General features: G+C 41.2%; 1 protein-coding gene across 1 annotated transcript in view; it reads left to right on the plus strand.

The window, feature by feature from the left end:
- The window catches only part of CSMD1 (CUB and Sushi multiple domains 1), a 4,035,193-nt gene that overhangs the window by 2,003,704 nt on the left and 2,013,364 nt on the right, over positions 1 to 18,125 (plus strand).

An 18,125-nucleotide genomic window follows, 5' to 3' on the forward strand; every position in this document is an offset into this window, starting at 1 on the left:
TTGGCTGTTCTAGCACCTCTTTTCTGGTGCTTTTGTCCAAAACTCTTTTTCTCTCAGTTTCTCTTTCTGCATTAGTCCTTAAGTATTTGAAAATGTAATCACTTGCATCCTTCTTTGCTTTGATTTTAACAATTAGAGATCTTAAATATGCTTCAGTTGCTTTTTTAAACTTTTCCTTTCATAGATTTCCTCTCCCATTTTTTAGCGTGCTTTCTGTATAAATCCTCTTGATTTAAATATATGATTTGTGACATAAAAATAGCATCAGGGATTTACATAATTGTATTTCTTCCTCTTAGTTTTTTCATTAACTTTTGTAGTTTATCTTCTGCTATTGTGGAACTATGAACAGGGTCACCATGGCCAATACTTGTACCAGGAGTTTTGTCTTCATCTGAAAGATATGCACTATCACAGTTAAATGTGGGCACCTTTTTATTCTTAGGCCTAGATTTATCAATCTGCAGTAAATATCACATGCAATAGGAAAAAGGGCCTCTTTTATGGTAATAGCCTTGTTCTGTCCCCATTAATGGGTACATGTTTGTGTTTGTGTTTGGGACAGACAACCTGTGTTTACCACAGCCCCTCCTTCATAGTAAATGTGACACCTTTGGTAACCCAGCAGAGAAGTCTGAAAGCCCTGCCTGTAAAAGGGAGTATGCCTTCAACAAAAGCCCCCTCCCTTCAGGTTCCCTCCTGAGTCACTGGGTCCAGGGCTCTCTCCTATTGGCTCTCGCCCTTACCTCAGCTGAGGAGATTTCTCCGGTATTCATTGCCGTGACGGTGGGTTAGTCCCAGCCAAGCCAGCAGCTGATTTACGTGCCTGTAACCGTGTTACAGAACAGCTTTTTACGTTCCATCTACTGCTTAATTATAAGACAAATCAGCTTCAATCCCACAATCTCTTTCCCTGCACCCCAAGAATCTGCACCTTCCTTCCCTTGCCTTATCCAGCTACAAGGATCTCTGCCTGTGGCACAGACGTTTGAAACCAACTTTTCTAAGTAGTTATTAATTAGCTTTACAATAAAGATTTCAAACTTAAAGATCTTTGTTTGAGGACTGATTGGATGGAACGTTGACTGCTTTGAAAGAGGGAACTTGGAAGTTTCTGTAAAACAAAACAGTATAAAGCTGTACAGTGAGACTGTACAGTTGAGAGCTGTACAAGCCTAATAATTACAATTAGCAATTGTACCCATTCTACACCCAGGCGGCGAGCCTTTTTATTGGCACATATGTTCTTGTATGGAAGCGTTAGCTGAAAAGGAAAAACTAAATTGTTTTCACCCAAGGCAAGGAACATGGAGGCACATTTGCTAAAGCCAGGGCTGGCAAAGTTTATTTACCAAGCTGTCTCTCACACTCCCCCACACCCCCTCTCCTCTCTCACACACACATTCTCTCTCACCGGCATCCCCCTCCCCTCATATAGGCTCCCTCTTTCTGAAACCCACACTCAAGCATCCCCCCACCCACCCTCTCTTACCTCCCATGTTCTCTCTCACACCCTCCCCACCCCCCTCTTATCAACCATACTCTCTGTCAACCCCCCTCTCTCACACACACATTCTCTCTCACTGGCATCCCCCCCATGCTCTCTCTTCCACCCTCCTGCTCTCTCTCACCCTTCCCTCCCCTACACACATTCTCTCTCACCGGCATGCCATGGGACCCACGCCGTTTGCGGCAAAGATGAAGGCCTGGCGCACTGTTCACGGCACACGGGGGCCTTCCATTTTTGCCTTGAACACAAAATAGCAGCGGAGAACCTGGCATGCCGTGAACGGAGTGCATAACGTGGCGGCGAAGATGAAGGCCCAGGCGTGCCAATCGCAGCACACGGGGGCCTTCCCTTTTTGCCGCAAATGGCATACCGGGCCTTCATCTTCACGATGAAGATGAAGGCCCGGGTGTGCATCGGGACGCGCTCTGTTCACAGCATGGCAGGGTCTCCTCTGCTATTTTCTGCCTGTCCCGCGATGGCCGCTTTCCTTCCGGTTTTGAATAGTCTTCCGGTGAGGGAGGAAATCGGCAAGGTGAGGGAGGAAATCTGCGCAAAATCTGTGTCCCACAGTAGCACTGAATTCCCACATGAGTACCTCTTGTAGCTGGTGTTGTGACCTGGCTGCTGTACAGCATGTTTGAGCCTCCAAGGCGGCCAGGGAGCCACCTATCGGCAGACTGGGGAACATGGGCGAGCACTGACGGACACACTACCAAGCCTGATATATTATGGATATGCACAAGTATTACTGCATTAACTTTTTGCACTTTGTGGTGAGAGATTGAGAGAGACAGATTGATTACCTACCAAGCCCTTCTAGTAGTTAGTAGAGATGTGAATCGTGTCCTCGATCGTCTTAACGTTCGATTTCGGCTGGGAGGGGGAGGGAATTGTATCGTCGCCATTTGGGTGTTTAGAGTATCGTGAAAATCGTTAAAATCGTGAACCGGCACACTAAAACCCCCTAAAACCCACCCCCGACCCTTTAAATTAAATCCCCCACCCTCCCGAACCCCCCCCAAATGCCTTAAATTACCTGGGGGTCCAGCGGCGGTCCATAGCTAAATCGGGGGAAGGGGGAGGGCAGGAAAACCGGCACACTAAAACCCCCTAAAACCCACCCCCGACCCTTTAAATTAAATCCCCCACCCTCCCGAACCCCCCCCCCCCAAATGCCTTAAATTACCTGGGGGTCCAGCGGCGGTCCGGAACGGCCTCCTGCAATTGAATCGTGTTGTCTTCAGCCGGCGCCATTCTGCACCACCATTTTGCAAAATGGCGGCGGCCATAGACCAACACGATTCGACTGCAGGAGGTCGTTCTGGACCCCCGCTGGACTTTTGTCAAGTCTTGTGGGGGTCAGGAGGCCCCCACAAGCTGGCCAAAAGTCCCTGGGGGTCCAGCGGGGGTCCGGGAGCGATCTCCTGCTGCGAATTGTTTTCCGTACGGAAAATGGCGCCGGCAGGAGATCGACTGCAGGAGGTCGTTCAGCGGGGGTTCCGGACCCCGGCTGAATGACCTCCTGCAGTCGAATCGTGTTGGTCTATGGCCGCCGCCATTTTGCGCCGCCATTTTGCAAAATGGCGGCGCAGAATGGCGCCGGCTGAAGACAACACGATTCAATTGCAGGAGGCCGTTCCGGACCGCCGCTGGACCCCCAGGTAATTTAAGGCATTTGGGGGGGGGGGGTTCGGGAGGGTGGGGGATTTAATTTAAAGGGTCGGGGTGGGTTTTAGGGGGTTTTAGTGTGCCTGTTTTCCTGCCCTCCCCCTTCCTCCGATTTACGATTTTTTTGACGATAAATCGGGGGAATTGGTATTGTATCGTGGCCCTAACGATTTTTGACAATTTAAAATATATCGGACGATATTTTAAATCGTCAAAAAACGATTCACATCCCTAGTAGTTAGCTATTTATATCTCTATAGGAATCCCACCTAGTAACTCGAAGTGAGGTTTAGGTAGTAGTGTAGGGATTAGGGACCACTTTTACATGCAGACTGAGATGTACGAACAGAACAGTACACTCTTGTGAATATTTGATGTCCTTCAGAGTGAGGAAAGTCATACAACGATGAAATTTGTACAATGTTCTCTCATCCTAGCTTGATGGACTCTCTACCATGGGTAACATCAAGCTAGGTTGAGAGAACATTATACAAATCTCATCTTTGTGTGAGTTTCTTCACTCTGTAGGACATCAAATCTTCACAAAAGTGTACTGTTCTGTTCTTATGTCTCACTCTGCATGTAAAGGTGGCCCCTAACCTCTACACTACTACCTAAACCTCACCTAGAGTTACTAGGTGGGCCTCCTATAGTAGCATAAATAGCTGCTTACTATGGTGCCCCCCCCCCCCCCAGAGTTGTTCTCTCTCTCTCCATTCCCCCCCCCCCCCCCCCCCACACACACACACATACACAACTCAGGCACTTCCCCAGCCTAAAAATGCCCAAAATGGATTTTGTAAAAAAAATCACAAATTGTGTTATGGGCATAATGCATGAGGTCACACAATTGAAAAAGGTGTATTTTTTTTTTTTTTGGCATTAAAACTGCCAATATTGTGCAATATGGCTTCACAAAGCCAGCGCACGTTTGCGGAAATCCTGCTCCCAATCCCTCCCCTTTAAAAAAGGGGCATCACACCATATGTTATGGTGCTTATCATATGCATCAAGGCATTTTACTCATTTGAAAACACTATAACACGAGTTGATAAATGACCCTGTTAGTAAGGTGTCACCAATATGAATTTTTCTTAGGTTTTTTTTTCCTTTCATACTTCACTGCTAGCTATTACCTTGCTGAGATTTGGTCACCATGTAAAGATACTTACCTAGACATGGCAAGAGAAAAGTACTCTCCGCATCAAAAATGCACAATTATTAATCACCAACATCACTGCAATCCAGTGAAACTCTGAAGGTAGAGAAGAGAACATATAAAAAATTCATATAAATTTGATGTGGCAAAGATATTCTCATATCTCATAAACTAATTTCTGAATATACAAATTTGATTGCTTATTTATTTATTTATTTAAGGTATTTCTATATTGTCTTTAACAATATATAATTGATCAAAATGGTTTACATTGAAAAATTAATAGAGAAAATAAAACAGAATAAAATAATATAATATACTATAAAAATAGTGCTATAGTAAATCAGTCCTAAAAACAGAGAACAGACCAGCCTAGAACCAGAATATTTCTAATATTGTAGTCTTGATTTGTCAAGGGTTCCCCAAAAGCACAAAATGGCTAAAGCCCAGGATAATCTGGATAGAGCCTAGACAAATCAAACTCTGTGTGTCATTTGTAGATCAGTTTTGAGTTTAAAAATAGGATACCAGAGGGAATCAGTTACATGCCTCATTTTCAGCTTCAAACACTTTTGAAAAGGTTGAAATGCTATAATATGCAGGCTAATAGGACTATTCAAATACCTACAGATTAATTTCTCAATTAATTGTGATGTCTTTCATGATTTATACTAATTCTTTTCCTATAATTCCTCAGAGCATGCAAAGATAAATCTGTAAGGTTTTGAAATGCTTGCCAGTAAACTTTTTATTCATTTTTTGCAAATTTTGGTGAATAATCAAACCTTTTCAACAACAGTTTGAAATTTATTTATTTATTTATTTAACACTTTTCTATACCGACCTTCATGGTAGAGAATATATCAGGTCGGTTCACATCGAATAGGGGAACTGAACCAAGAACAGTAACCAAAACAAAAGGTTGAACGTGAAAAAGCAAAGTTACATTTAACAGGGAAATTAAACTTGGAGGCATAGACTGCTGGAAGGAAGGAAAGGCTATGTGAAATATGTGAATATGATATGTGAAAGGAAGCATTAGATCAGAGAAATGTATCTATCTCTCTTCTCTTTCTATTTATTTATCTGTCAACGTCTATCTGTCTGTATTTACTGAAAAAAAAAGCAGCAAAGATTGTGAGAGGCCCTCCTCTTTCATTTATCCTAGATCCATTCCAAACATTTCCTGCAGTTCTGGAAGTGAAAGTTGACTCTACATGTTAAATTGCTTGCAAGATAAATGACAATCTATGTTTTGTAAAAATCTGTTTTTCATGTTTTGCAGAAATATTCACATCAGAAATAACAGTTTTCATGAACCAAGTAATTGTTCAAAGTACATATTTCCAGTGAAAGATTGAAAGGCAAAGTTTGCAAAAGATTGCTGCTAGAGAAAAATTTGCAGTATAACCTGCAAATAATTTGGATAGAAAATAATAAGCATGATATTGAACAGCTCCCATTTATTCAACTTCAATACCCAGTATCTAAGAAAACTGTTTTCTTTGCTATGGTCAGGATTTACACTACATTTTCTTAGATGAGGTGAAAACTGGATAAAAATACAAAGTCCAATATTCAAAAGGGTTTATCCAGCTAAGGCCTAACTTTTAATTCCGCTATAAATATAGCGAAATGAAGAGCCGCTGCTAGAAAAGGGGCGGGGGTTCGATAGTGTGCACCCGGCCTCATCACGGCGGTGCGTTTTCGACCTCCGCAGTTACAGCCACAGCGCACTCTATCACACCCCCATAGTGCCCCTGTAAAAGGTGTAGTTATTTCCAGCACTACTGCAGAGATAATGTGTTAAACATTATTGCTCACAGCACAACCGGACCCAAAATGTTTTAAACCCCGCCCCTTTCCCTCATTTAAATTTTATCATTGCGATGCAGCCATTATCATGTGCGTTAAGGCATTATCACACACGATTAAGGCCCTAATGCATGTATGCATTAAAAGCCCATCGCGTTTTGAAAAATGACCCTGCTGGGGACATAGCAAGACAAACCTGGGAGTTTAATTATGTTACCCCACTGTCCAGATAAGTGTTAGCCACATATATTATTATCTGGCCATCACTTAGCCAGATAACTTTAAAGTGGTCAGTCTAGAGGAATTTTCAAATTCTGCCATTTCTGCAGCTAAGTCTGAACTTAGCTGGACAAATGGCACTGAATGTTCTCAGTATGTGTTAGTGAACACTAATGCAATTTAGTGCATGTGAAGTCATGTTAACACACAAGGATGTAACTTTTAAAACAGTGCATGGGTGCACGTGTGCACTTTTTTTGGCCCACACCCAGGGATGTGGCTAATTTATTTATTTATTTATGTATTTATTTATTTAATAGCTCTTCTATACCGTCGTTAAGTTAGATAACCATCACAACGGTTTACAGCAAGGCACGATAATGAAAAAAGTGAGTGGTATAGATTACAATTAATCATGTGCCATCATAGTGCGGTAACAATTCATTTCAATAAACTAAGGGCCTGATTTTAAAAAGCATTTACTCGAGTAAAAACCAGGTTTACTGGAGTAAATTCACTTTACTTGAGTAAGTGGGTTTTTGAAAATTGCTACAATATATGCCATTGACTTATCTATAGGATTTACTCACAGAAGTGCACTTTACTTGAGTAAATGGCTTTTGAAAATTGCTACAATAGTAGCTACATTTACACATGTAACTCCTTTTGAAAATTACCCCCTATGTGTGTACATTAAGCTTGTCTGTTGGGAGCATATTAGGCGGATTGAATTTAACATTAATGTGCATTTGTAGGTTACAATTAACAATTTCTAGTTTGGTGTGTCCTAATCAATCAACTGTTTTTTTCCTTCTCTTTATCTTTATAAAAAGCTTGTTTAAATAGCCAGGTTTTCAGATTGGATTTGAATATTTTGAAGTTTCTCTGCAGCCTTATTTCAAGTGGCATGCTGTTGGTGTTCCATAGCACAGGGCCAGGCAGTGATAGTGCTCTCTCCCTAACTTGCGTGAGGCATGCTGTTTTGAAAGAGGGGACAGTTAGTAGAGCCTTATTAGCAGATCTTAGGTTTCTCTGTGGGACAAGTTAGCTGTTTAATTGGGAGCCAGTGTAAATCGGCGAGCATTCCTCTAATGTGATCATTCTTTTTTTTGCCAGTCAAAATTATCGCAGCTGAATTTTGTAATATTTGTAGTGGCCGAATTGTGGATTTTGGTAGTCCTAAAAGTAGGGAGTTGCAGTAGTCTGTACTTGCGAATATCATTGCCTGCAAAACTGTGTGGAAATTGTTTAGTGTTAGTAGAGGTTTAAGTCATCTCAAGATCATTAGTTTTGCATATCCTTCCTTTATTTTCAATGAGATGTGTTGTTTCATGTTTAGCTCAGGGTCAATTATTACTCCTAGATTTCGTACTTTAGTTGCTAGCTCAACGGTTTGGTTATTTTTAATTGTGAGTGTTGGTTGGATGTGGTGTATGTTTTTATGTTCAAGATGTAAGATTTCCGTTTTGTCGATGTTTATTACCAGTTCCATCTGATTTAAGAGTTGTTTAATTATCTCAAGATACATATTGGCAAGTTTCAATGTTTCTTCAATGGTATTTACAATTGGTAGCAGTAGCTGTATATCATCTACGTATAAGTAGTGTATGATTCCAAGTCATGCTAGTAGGTGACATACCGGGAGGAGATAAATGGTAAAGAGTGTTGCGACAGGGCCAATCCCTGTGGGGCACCGGTTAGCAGTGTGACTTTGTCCAAAAGTGTATTTTTAATTTGAACTTGGAAACATCCATTTTTAAGGTATGACTCAAACCATTTTATTGTTTTATTAGCGAGACCTATTTCTTTCAGTCTATTGAGTAGTATTTTGTGATTTACTGTGTCGAATGCTGCAGAGAGATCTACTAGAACTAGAACGTAGTGTGTTCCAGTATCAAATCCTCTTAATATATTATCTGACAAAGCTAATAGTAGAGTTTCATTGCTGTAGTGTTTGCGAAACCCATGTTATTACATGTTATTACATGTTATTACATTCAATATGGTTTGACAATTGTTGTTGTACTGTTTTTTCAATTAGTTTGGCTAGTAGGGATAAGTTAGAGACTGGTCTATAGTTATTGAGAACTAGTGGGTCAAGGTTCTTTTTTTTCATTATTGGTTTAATAATGGCTCCTTTCAAGGTATCCGGCATTACTCCTTCATCAAGTGAGAGGTTGATAATTTTAGTTAGGGTTGGGGATATTGTGTTGGTGAGTTTTGTTACTTCAGTAATGGGAATGGTGTCAATTACATGGGTGGCAGGGTTCATTTGATTTATCATTTTCTCGACTTCGTCTTGTGATACTTCTTCAAATTCTGACCAGTTACTAACGTCTTTAGTGGGCATTTTAATCTCTTGTTTGGTAGTATTAGGGATTTTTTTTCTCAGGTTCTCAATTTTCTCTTTAAAGAATTGAGCTACCTCATTGCATTGGTTCTCTTATAGTGTTTGGCAGTTGTTTGTATTGTCACTAGTTAGATTCTTTACTATGTTAAATAGGGTTCTGGCGTTATTTGAACATTTTTCTATTTATGAGCTGTAGTATTTTTTTTAGTGTCTAAAATTGTTTTTTTGTAGTATGCAAGTTGTTTCTTGTACTTTGTTAAATTATCAGCGGTTTTGTTATTTTTCCATTCTTTTTCTTTTTTTCTAAGGCATCGTTTTATTTCCTTGATTTGTACACTATACCATGGATTATTTTGCTTTGATTCTTTAATGAGGGCCATTTGCATAGGGTTTAATTCATTCGCCAAGGTAGTGATTCTATTTAACCAGTCGGTTGTTGCGTCATGGCTATTTGCATAGTTAATGTGTATTAATTCTTCAAAAAGTCGGTCTTTGAGTACATCGGTGTTGAAGAAGGGACGGTAAGAATATTCATCTGATTCAATGTTTTGCTTTATTGCATTATTATTGGCCTTGTGTGCTTGATCTGGGAGTTAATGAGGAAATGCGTATATGCATGCATATTATAAACCAGCCTGCCTGCACACATGTGCGCTATATTTTAAGTGGATATGCACCTGTGCACACATATGCCACTTCTACAGTGTAATTGGGAGGATTTTAAAAGGCACATGTGCCAACGCCATTACCAGTTTTTCACATTCTTTCCTCTTTCACTCAGTTAAGGGATAGGACTTCCAAACCCCCTAGTTTAATATCCTCCTTCCTCCCTGTTAGCCTTGATCTTTAAAATCCCACTGATCTGTCTAGATTTAATTGTTTTAGTAATTTGAGTCTGCTTCAGATTAAAGTTGAGGGTTTTCTTAGTTTAGACTATGGAAGCTAACTCCTTTCTGTGAACAAGAAGATGAGAGAAAAATATTGGAAACACAGCTGGCTAAGGGCCAGATACTAAGCATTTTATTTTTCCTATAGATACAAAATGGGAAAAATCCTTTAGTACATCTGGTCCTAAGAGAGAATTCTGACACCTTTTTAGGCAAGGGGTAACTCCTACTATTACCACCCATGTCAGAAACATAAGCACAAAAAAAAAAACCTGAGGGTTTGAAAGACTTTCATCAGTTTGGTGAGAACTACCTTGGGCCATTATGTCACAGCTGAACCTAACAAGAGAGAACCAAACAAAAATCTGAGAGTTCATGGAACATACAATTGAGGTTAAGTGGCCAACGATGGAGGTGAACTCTGAGACAAATTCAGACAGATAAGAAGAAATTGAAACAGCTTTTGTATATGTCAAAAAACTGAATTCAGTCACATGTTGGAAGCAATCCTGATACCAGAAAGGGAATTTGAAAGGTAAAGGGTCAGCGGGATGATTAGGGTTGAAATGGAGGGCTAAGGGGGGCAGGAAGATAGAAAAGAGGGCTTTGTATTCTGTTTTTATTTAGCTGAGGAGGTGACGTGGGCGTGGGGGAAATTTGGTGATAGGACCTATGACTCTTTCATTTTAAAATTTTACTTTGTGGAGTTTGGGAAAAGGGGTGCTGGTTCTGGTAGGGCATAATTTTATATATTGGATGGCAGTCTGGGAATCAGGATGCCAGGATTTTATTTTAACACTATCACCACTTAACTTAGGCTTAAATGACTATGTTTAAAATAATTTAGCAGATTATTTGGCAGATAGCCAGATAACTTTAAACCTAGCTGGCTGTCTTTGAATATCACTGTCTAGGTTTAAAGTTATCTGGCTACATTTAGCCAGATAACATTATTTGGGGATATTCAGTAGGATGTTTATCTTGCTGAATAATCAATGTTACTTATCTGGCTAACTTTATCTGGATAAATTAGCCATTGTAAGTTTTTTTTTTTTTTTTGTAATATTGACATCTTCATTCATCTAAGAAGAGGAGCCTATTCCATTTGCTAGAAAAAAATGACTCTCCTACCAAGCTTCTCAGCTGATTACATTTTTTCATGATAACATGAAAGGCACCATGCAACATACGATGCAACTTTCAGTGCCATTGATATACACAGTTTGGTCAAACAGAGATATTTCCTTACAATTACTCTTTCTGGGGTCTTCTTTGCATTCCTGTTAAAGTATGCCTTTGGCTCAACACCTGAGGGAATATACTTAAATACAATATCTGACAGAAAACTATTATATCCCTCACACCTCAGATCAAAACCAAAGTGCATGAAGTTCTTATTAAAGAATTGTTATTTGCAAAGGATGTTACTTGCACAGCTCAAAGTGAAGAACATTTCCAATGTTTCATGGATCATTCTTCTCATGCATTCCGGGACCTCTGATTCACCCTTAGTTTTAAGAAGATAAATGTGATTGGCCAAAATGCCAACAAACCCCCTTTTATCAGTATCAACAACTACATACTAAAATATGTTAAAAAGTTCATTTCCTGGGATCTGCTATCATAGACACTTGATGCAGAGTTAAATCTGCTAATTGCATAAACTTTTACCCCTTTGTCTAGGATGAAAAAAAAAAGAGTCTGGCAGAACAACAAAGGCCGAATTTTATAAAATTGCGCGAGCGCATACTTTTGTTCGCGCACCAGGCGCGAACAGAGGTACGCTGGATGTTATAAGATACGAGCGTAGCCGCATGTATCTTATAAAATCTGGGGTCGGCGCGTGCAACGGGGTGCACATTTGTGCAACCTGCACGCGCCGAGCCCAGCGCGTGCTGCCTGTTCCCTCCGAGGCCACTCTGATTTCGGAGCGGCCTCGGAGGGAACTTTCCTTCGCCCTCCCCCCACATTCCCCTCCCTAACCCACCCCCCCGGCCCTATCTAAACCCCCCCCCCCCCTTACCTCTGTTGCATGATTTATGCCTGCGAAAAGCAGATGTAAATCTGCGCGTGCCAGCGGGCTGCTGGCGCGCCATCACCCGACCTAGGGGCTGGTCCGGAGGCCTCAACCACGCCCCCGGGCCCACCCCTGCAACGCCGCATCACGCCCCCGCAACGCAGCATCACGCCCCCGAAATGCCGCGTCATTCCGCAACGCCCCCGACACACCCCAACACGCCCCTTTTACGAAGCCCCGGGGCTTACGCGCATCCCGGGGCTCTGCGCGCGTCAGCGGCCTATGCAAAATAGGCGCGCCGGCACGCGAGGGCCCTGCACACGTAAATCCGGCCGGATTTACGCGTGCAGGGCATTTAAAATCCGCCCCCAAGCTTACAGAATGCACTAGAATCAGTATCTGCAAAATCTTTGTCAAAAATTCCTCTTAAGGTCATTGGTGAGGCCACAACTAGTTTATTGTGCTCTAGGGATGTGCACTGAACAAACGTTGGTTCATTTCTTTTTTTTTTAATTTTTATTTTGCTTCGTTTGACTTCACTATTTTTTTTGCTCTGTTTGGACACAAAAATTGTTCTTGCTTATCCATGTCATTTATTCTCCATTAAAGCCAATGGAGAAAGTGCTGCATCTTATTTTGGCTCTAACTTTGGGGTTATCAAAGTTGCAGGTAATCAACAGCAGCAAAGGAACAGAACTCTAAGACACCAAGAGTGGGGCAAAATACTAAGGGTGACAAGAATAGCTCAAAGCAGTATGAGAGGAGGAAAACATCAGAAACCATGGCAAGACACTCCAATACACCATAACATTGAAAAGCAGTACCAAATGTGGCATGAAGACCCCAAGGTCCTACAAGAGGAGGAAGGCAACTCAAACATGTCATGAACATCATAAAGCACTTTGAGGGGTAAAGGCAGCCCAAAGAGTGGTAGGAACACCCTGAGGCACCATGAGAGGGATAAAGCAGTATCACAGTGTTAAGAACACCCCACAACATGAAGAGGGACAAAAGGCACTGAAATGAACAGCCCAAGGAACCAAAACAGGGGTAGTGGAGCACCAACAGTGGCATAAACAACCTAAAGCTCTAAACAGGGAAAAAAGAGACAACCAACATTTGACTGGATAGCCAAGTGTATCAAAAGAAAAGAAAATCAGGCCAAACAAAGACATAAATAGCCCAAAGCAGCAAAAAAAGAGCAAAGTGGCAACACAGAAAGATAGAAATGATGGCAGAAAAGGACCAAATGGTCCATCCAGTCAATGTGGCAGTAACTGCCACTCTGTGCAGTTTACTCCCATGTTTCTCTTAAGAATAGTAACTGCCACTCTGTGTAGTTATCCCCAAGCCTTATGATACCCATAAACATTTCAGCTGGCAACATATTTTACTGGGTGATGAGTTTTCTTGAAAACTCAGACAGAGTTGCTTGATGCGCTTTGCATATGGACATGGCTGTAGAAGCAGTCCTGTGCTTTTTCCCTTATGTCTGCATATCAGTGCCCTAGACCGAAGAAGTCAGACCCTCTTGGTTGTTGTCTATATTCAATTACCCTTTTCCCCTGTCATCAAAGAGAGGAACAATTTTGCATTTGTGTTAAAAGCATCAAGGCATATTCGTTAAGGGAAGTAATCTATGCCTTCTTTAAAGGCGATGGGGGCTTCCAGTAGGGGTGTGCATTCGGATTGACCGCATTAGTAAAACGCAACTCATATTTTTTTTTTACTTAAAAAATTGATTCGACATAAACGATCGGATTTCCCACATATCGAACATAGATATGTTCGATATGTGGGAAATCGCGATTGTTGAGCCAAAATAAAAATATAAACCCCCTCACCCTCCTTAATCCCCCCCCCCCGACTTACCACAACTCCCTGGTGATGGAGCGAGGAGTGAGGACGCCATTTCTGCAATCCTTGGCGAGAAGCATGTGACGTCGGCGGCACGTCGAGTGACGCCGGCGTCACGTGATTCCCGGCTCGTTCGCGCCGGACGGCTCGTTCGGCCCAAAAAGAACTTTTGGCCAGCTTGGGGGGGCCTCCTGACTCCGGACAGGTATTTCAAAGTAAAAATAATCAACAAAGAATCTTCCCCCATAGCGTCCAAACAAGGAGTACCCCAGGGATCCTCGCTTTCCCCGACCCTATTCAACATCTATCTTCTCCCTTTATGCTATCTACTCAAAAACCTCAATCTCACCTACTTTATTTATGCAGACGACGTGCAGATCATTATCCCCATCAAGGATCCCATCTCCGACACTTTAATCTATTGGAACAGCTGCCTCCACGCTATTAATATCCTTCTCACAAGCCTCAACCTGATTCTCAGTACATCCAAAACCGAGCTTCTGGTCATCTCCCCAAAAGATAACAACCCACCAGCCAGCACCACAAACATACCATCAGTAAGTCAAGTGAGAGACCTTGGAGCCACCCTAGACTCCAGAATGAACCTTAAAAAAAATCATTAACAACACCACAAAAGAGGGCTTTTATAAACTTCAGGTCCTAAAACAATTAAGACCTCTCCTCCACTTCCATGACTACAGATCTGTCCTTCAAGCCATACTATTCTCAAAAATTGATTACTGCAACACTCTCCTGCTTGGTCTCCCGACCTCCTCCACTAAACCTCTTCAGATGCTGCAAAACCCAACAGCCGGGATCCTTACTAACACGCGCAGGATGGGCCACATCACACTGTTACTAAAAATACTTCATTGGCTACCCATACACTTCAGAATACTCTTCAAGACTCTGACCATCATTCACAAATCCATATATCATCAATCCTCTCTGCAACTCACCATACCCCTCAAATTACACTCCTCATCAAGGCCTACCAGATCTGCATACAGAGGCTCCCTACAAGTTCCTCCCAGCAGTTCCACTAAACATAACTCCATCAAAAAAGAGCGCTTTCCACCGCGGGACCACATCACTGGAACTCTCTCGCACCAGACCTACGCCAGGAACATTGTCATCTCACATTCAGAAAAAAACTGAAAACTTGGCTCTTCGCCCAAGCTTATCACTGAAGAAACCCATGGTACCTGCAAGGACCTCCACCCCCCTGTTGATGTCCTCTTCCAGCTGCATTAAGTATCTGCTATTCTAGAACCGCTCATGTATATTAACATTACAATTGAATCTCCACTATGTAAATATGTATTTAAGTTTAACAGAGAACCAACCGCTCCTTGCTGCTCGGCTCTTCTATACATTTAGAATAGAAATTGTTAATCTATCCTTTTTCTTCAAACAGCCATGTTCGACCTCCCTGTTTTAATGTAACTTTCGCTTCCTGTGTTAACTGGTTTCCCCCCTTGTTTATTGTAAACCGGTACGATAAGACCTTGTCTTGAGCATCGGTATATTAAAAGAACTTAAATAAATAAATAGTAACTGCCGTACCAGCAAGTCACCCCTCTGCATCCTTTTCTCATTTTCATCCTTTAGCCTTTAGAGATCCACAGTGTTTATTCCAGGCCCCTTTTAATTCTTTGACTGTTTTCATCTTCACCACCTCCTCCATCAATATGCCAAGACCTAGAGTATGGGGTATGGCAGCAATCTATGGGTTTTTAGCATTACAATCCATCTAGCAATTTTAATTTTTAAACATATAGGAAACAGGCACATGTGTTAGATAACAAGCATAAACAGTGACATCAACAACTCCAGAAATTGAGAGTGGGATAAGGTCAATGCCACAAGGGAAAGCACGAGGGTATGATTAAGGCAGTAAGAAGAGGCATCTAAACCTCAAAATTCCAAAAAATGTAATTGAATTTAAAAGGATTTATAGGCCATACAATCCAGTGTTCTAAACAGCTCACAAAAAAAACCCCAACATAATCAATTACAATAATTTGACAAATCTGCGGGAATTTTTATGCAGCTAACATAAGGATAAAATGACTACATTTAATAACAAAGTACCTTGCCAAACAAAAAGAAACAAATACCAGAATACTCGTGGCTAAAAAGAAGTCAGAAAGCAATATGTCTAGTATACATCAAAGGCCTCTTTAACCAGGAAAGTTTTCAGGTGTTTTTGAAGGTATAAAAACAAAGCTTCTTCTGAAGCACTTCAGGCAAAGCATTCCATTGTAAAACGCATACCCCTAGATTCATCAAAATGTGAGAATTTTTGCATGGATAATGCCCATGATAAGGAAAAGGGGCATGGCTAGGATAATTTTAGAATTCCTGCACTGCATGCTATCTTAGGCATAGATTTATCAAAATGCACTAAATATTGCATGTGATAGGAAAAGGGGTGTGTTTTATGGTAATAGGCAGTTTATTGAAATTTGTGCTAATACCTATACAAAGTGCTATCTTAGTGCAAATTGTGATAACTTTTTTGCACTTTGTGATAAGTGCCAGAATGATTATATTTCCCACATACAACCATTGGGGGGACCATGTTTAGTAAATTTAAGCTCCTGGAGATCCAGTTTAGCTATCAGGGCCCTCCTGAAACATGAGAGTGAGAGTGCACCTAGCCATAATAGCCTCACACTAGATAGGTATTTATATCTCTATGGGAGGCCCACCTAGTAACTTGAGGTGAGGTTTAGATATTAGAGTAGGGGTTAGGGGCCACTTTGCATTCAAAGTGAGATGTATGAACAGAACAGTGCTCTCTTGTGAAGATTTGATGACCTTCGGAGTGAGGAAAATCACCCAAAGATGAGATTTGTGCAATGTTCTCTCAACCTAGCTTGATGGACTCTCTACCTGGGTAACATCAAGCTAGGTTGAGAGAACATTAGTCAGATCTCATCTTTGGGTGAGTTTCCTCACTCCGAAGGTCATCAAATCTTCACAAGAGAGCACTGTTCTGTTCGTACGTCTCACTTTGAATGTCAAAGTGGCCTCTAACCCCTACACTAATACCTAAACCTCCCCTTGAGTTACTAGGTGGGCCTTCCATAGAGATATAAATACCTATCTAGTATGAGAGCATTACAGGTAGGTTCTCTCTCTCTCTCTCTCTCTCTCTCTCTCTCTCTCTCTCTCTCTCTCTCTCTCTCTCTGATATAAAATCATGAGTCACACACCAATACCTTCTCATTTCTATCACATCAAGTATTATGGTGCTTTCACATGCATTAAAGGTGTTTTTGCATGCAAAAACACTGTATAGCACTTTGATAAATGACCCCCCATAGTGCTTTGCATGGGTAGTTTATTGCCTGTGATACTTGTATTTTGATACTTGTGAAGTACCTAGATAGGCATTTCCTTACTAGGGGGGAGAGGGAGAAAAAGAAAGAGGACCTCTTTATAAAGCTTTCATATTGGTCAACTATTTATATCACTATAGGAGGGCCAGCTAGTGCATCGATGTGAGGTTTTGGTGGTGGTCTACGGTTTTGGGGCCAGTTTTACATGCAGAGTGAGATATACAAACAGCCCAGTGGATCTCAGTTAAGATTTGATGTGATTTGGAGTGAGGAAAGTAAAACTAAGATGAGATTACTTCAGTGTCCTCTCGCCCTAGCTTGATAGTACTATGAGAGAGTCCATCAAGCTAGAATGAGAGAACATTGTAGAAATCTCATCTTGTGTGACTTTCCTCACTCCAAATCATGTCAAATCATCACCGAGGTCTACTGTGCTGTTCATACATCTCACTCTGCATGAAAATCTGGCCCCAGAGCCCTAGACCACCACCAAAACCTCACCTCGGGTTACTAGCTGGCCCTCTTATAGCAGTATAAATAGTTGACTACTATACATCCCACCCAAGAGTCTCTCTCTTTCTCTCTCTCCAAAATGGAATTTGTAATATTTATCACAAATTGTGTTTTGGGCATATTGCACAGTTTAATGCCAGGAAAAAAGGTGCAGTTATTTCCAGTGTGTGATAATGCCCCTCATTTTCATTGATCCTGCCCCGTTGAATACATTAGCATTCATGTTATGATAAATATTGCATGAATTATGACATTAGTGCTATAATGCATTTTGATGAATGACCTGATAGAGAGATGGAAAGGTACACTGGTAGTTTACAAAATCTTTACATGGAAAATAAATAACTCACAACTTTGTGTATTTTCATATAAGTATGAAATTTCTGGTAGTTTTGATGTTATAACTGCACAAGATAGTGGTGTTTTGGGTACCGCTGTAGCAATAATTTTACGTCTGAGCTTTTTATGTTAGATTGAGTCTATAAATGCTCTCTAATTCAGGTTTTGTAAAATAATAAAATGCATACAGCCTCCACCTCTGTATCTCTTATGGGATCAAACTTCCCTTTCAACTGAATGCGTGAACATCGCTCACAGGTTTTTATATTGTTATTCACATAAATTTTTCTTTGTGCTATATAGAAAAATGCATTCCTAATACTGGCGCTCAAAATTGTTGGTTTAAAAAAATTGTTGCTCACACAAAAAATATTGGCACACACCTAGTCATTCTTTGGAGGGAGCATTAGGATGCAGGTTAGTATCCAGAGACTAATATGATTT

Source organism: Rhinatrema bivittatum, chromosome 3, assembly GCF_901001135.1.
Source record: "Rhinatrema bivittatum chromosome 3, aRhiBiv1.1, whole genome shotgun sequence".
Taxonomy (NCBI): Eukaryota; Metazoa; Chordata; class Amphibia; order Gymnophiona; family Rhinatrematidae; genus Rhinatrema; species Rhinatrema bivittatum.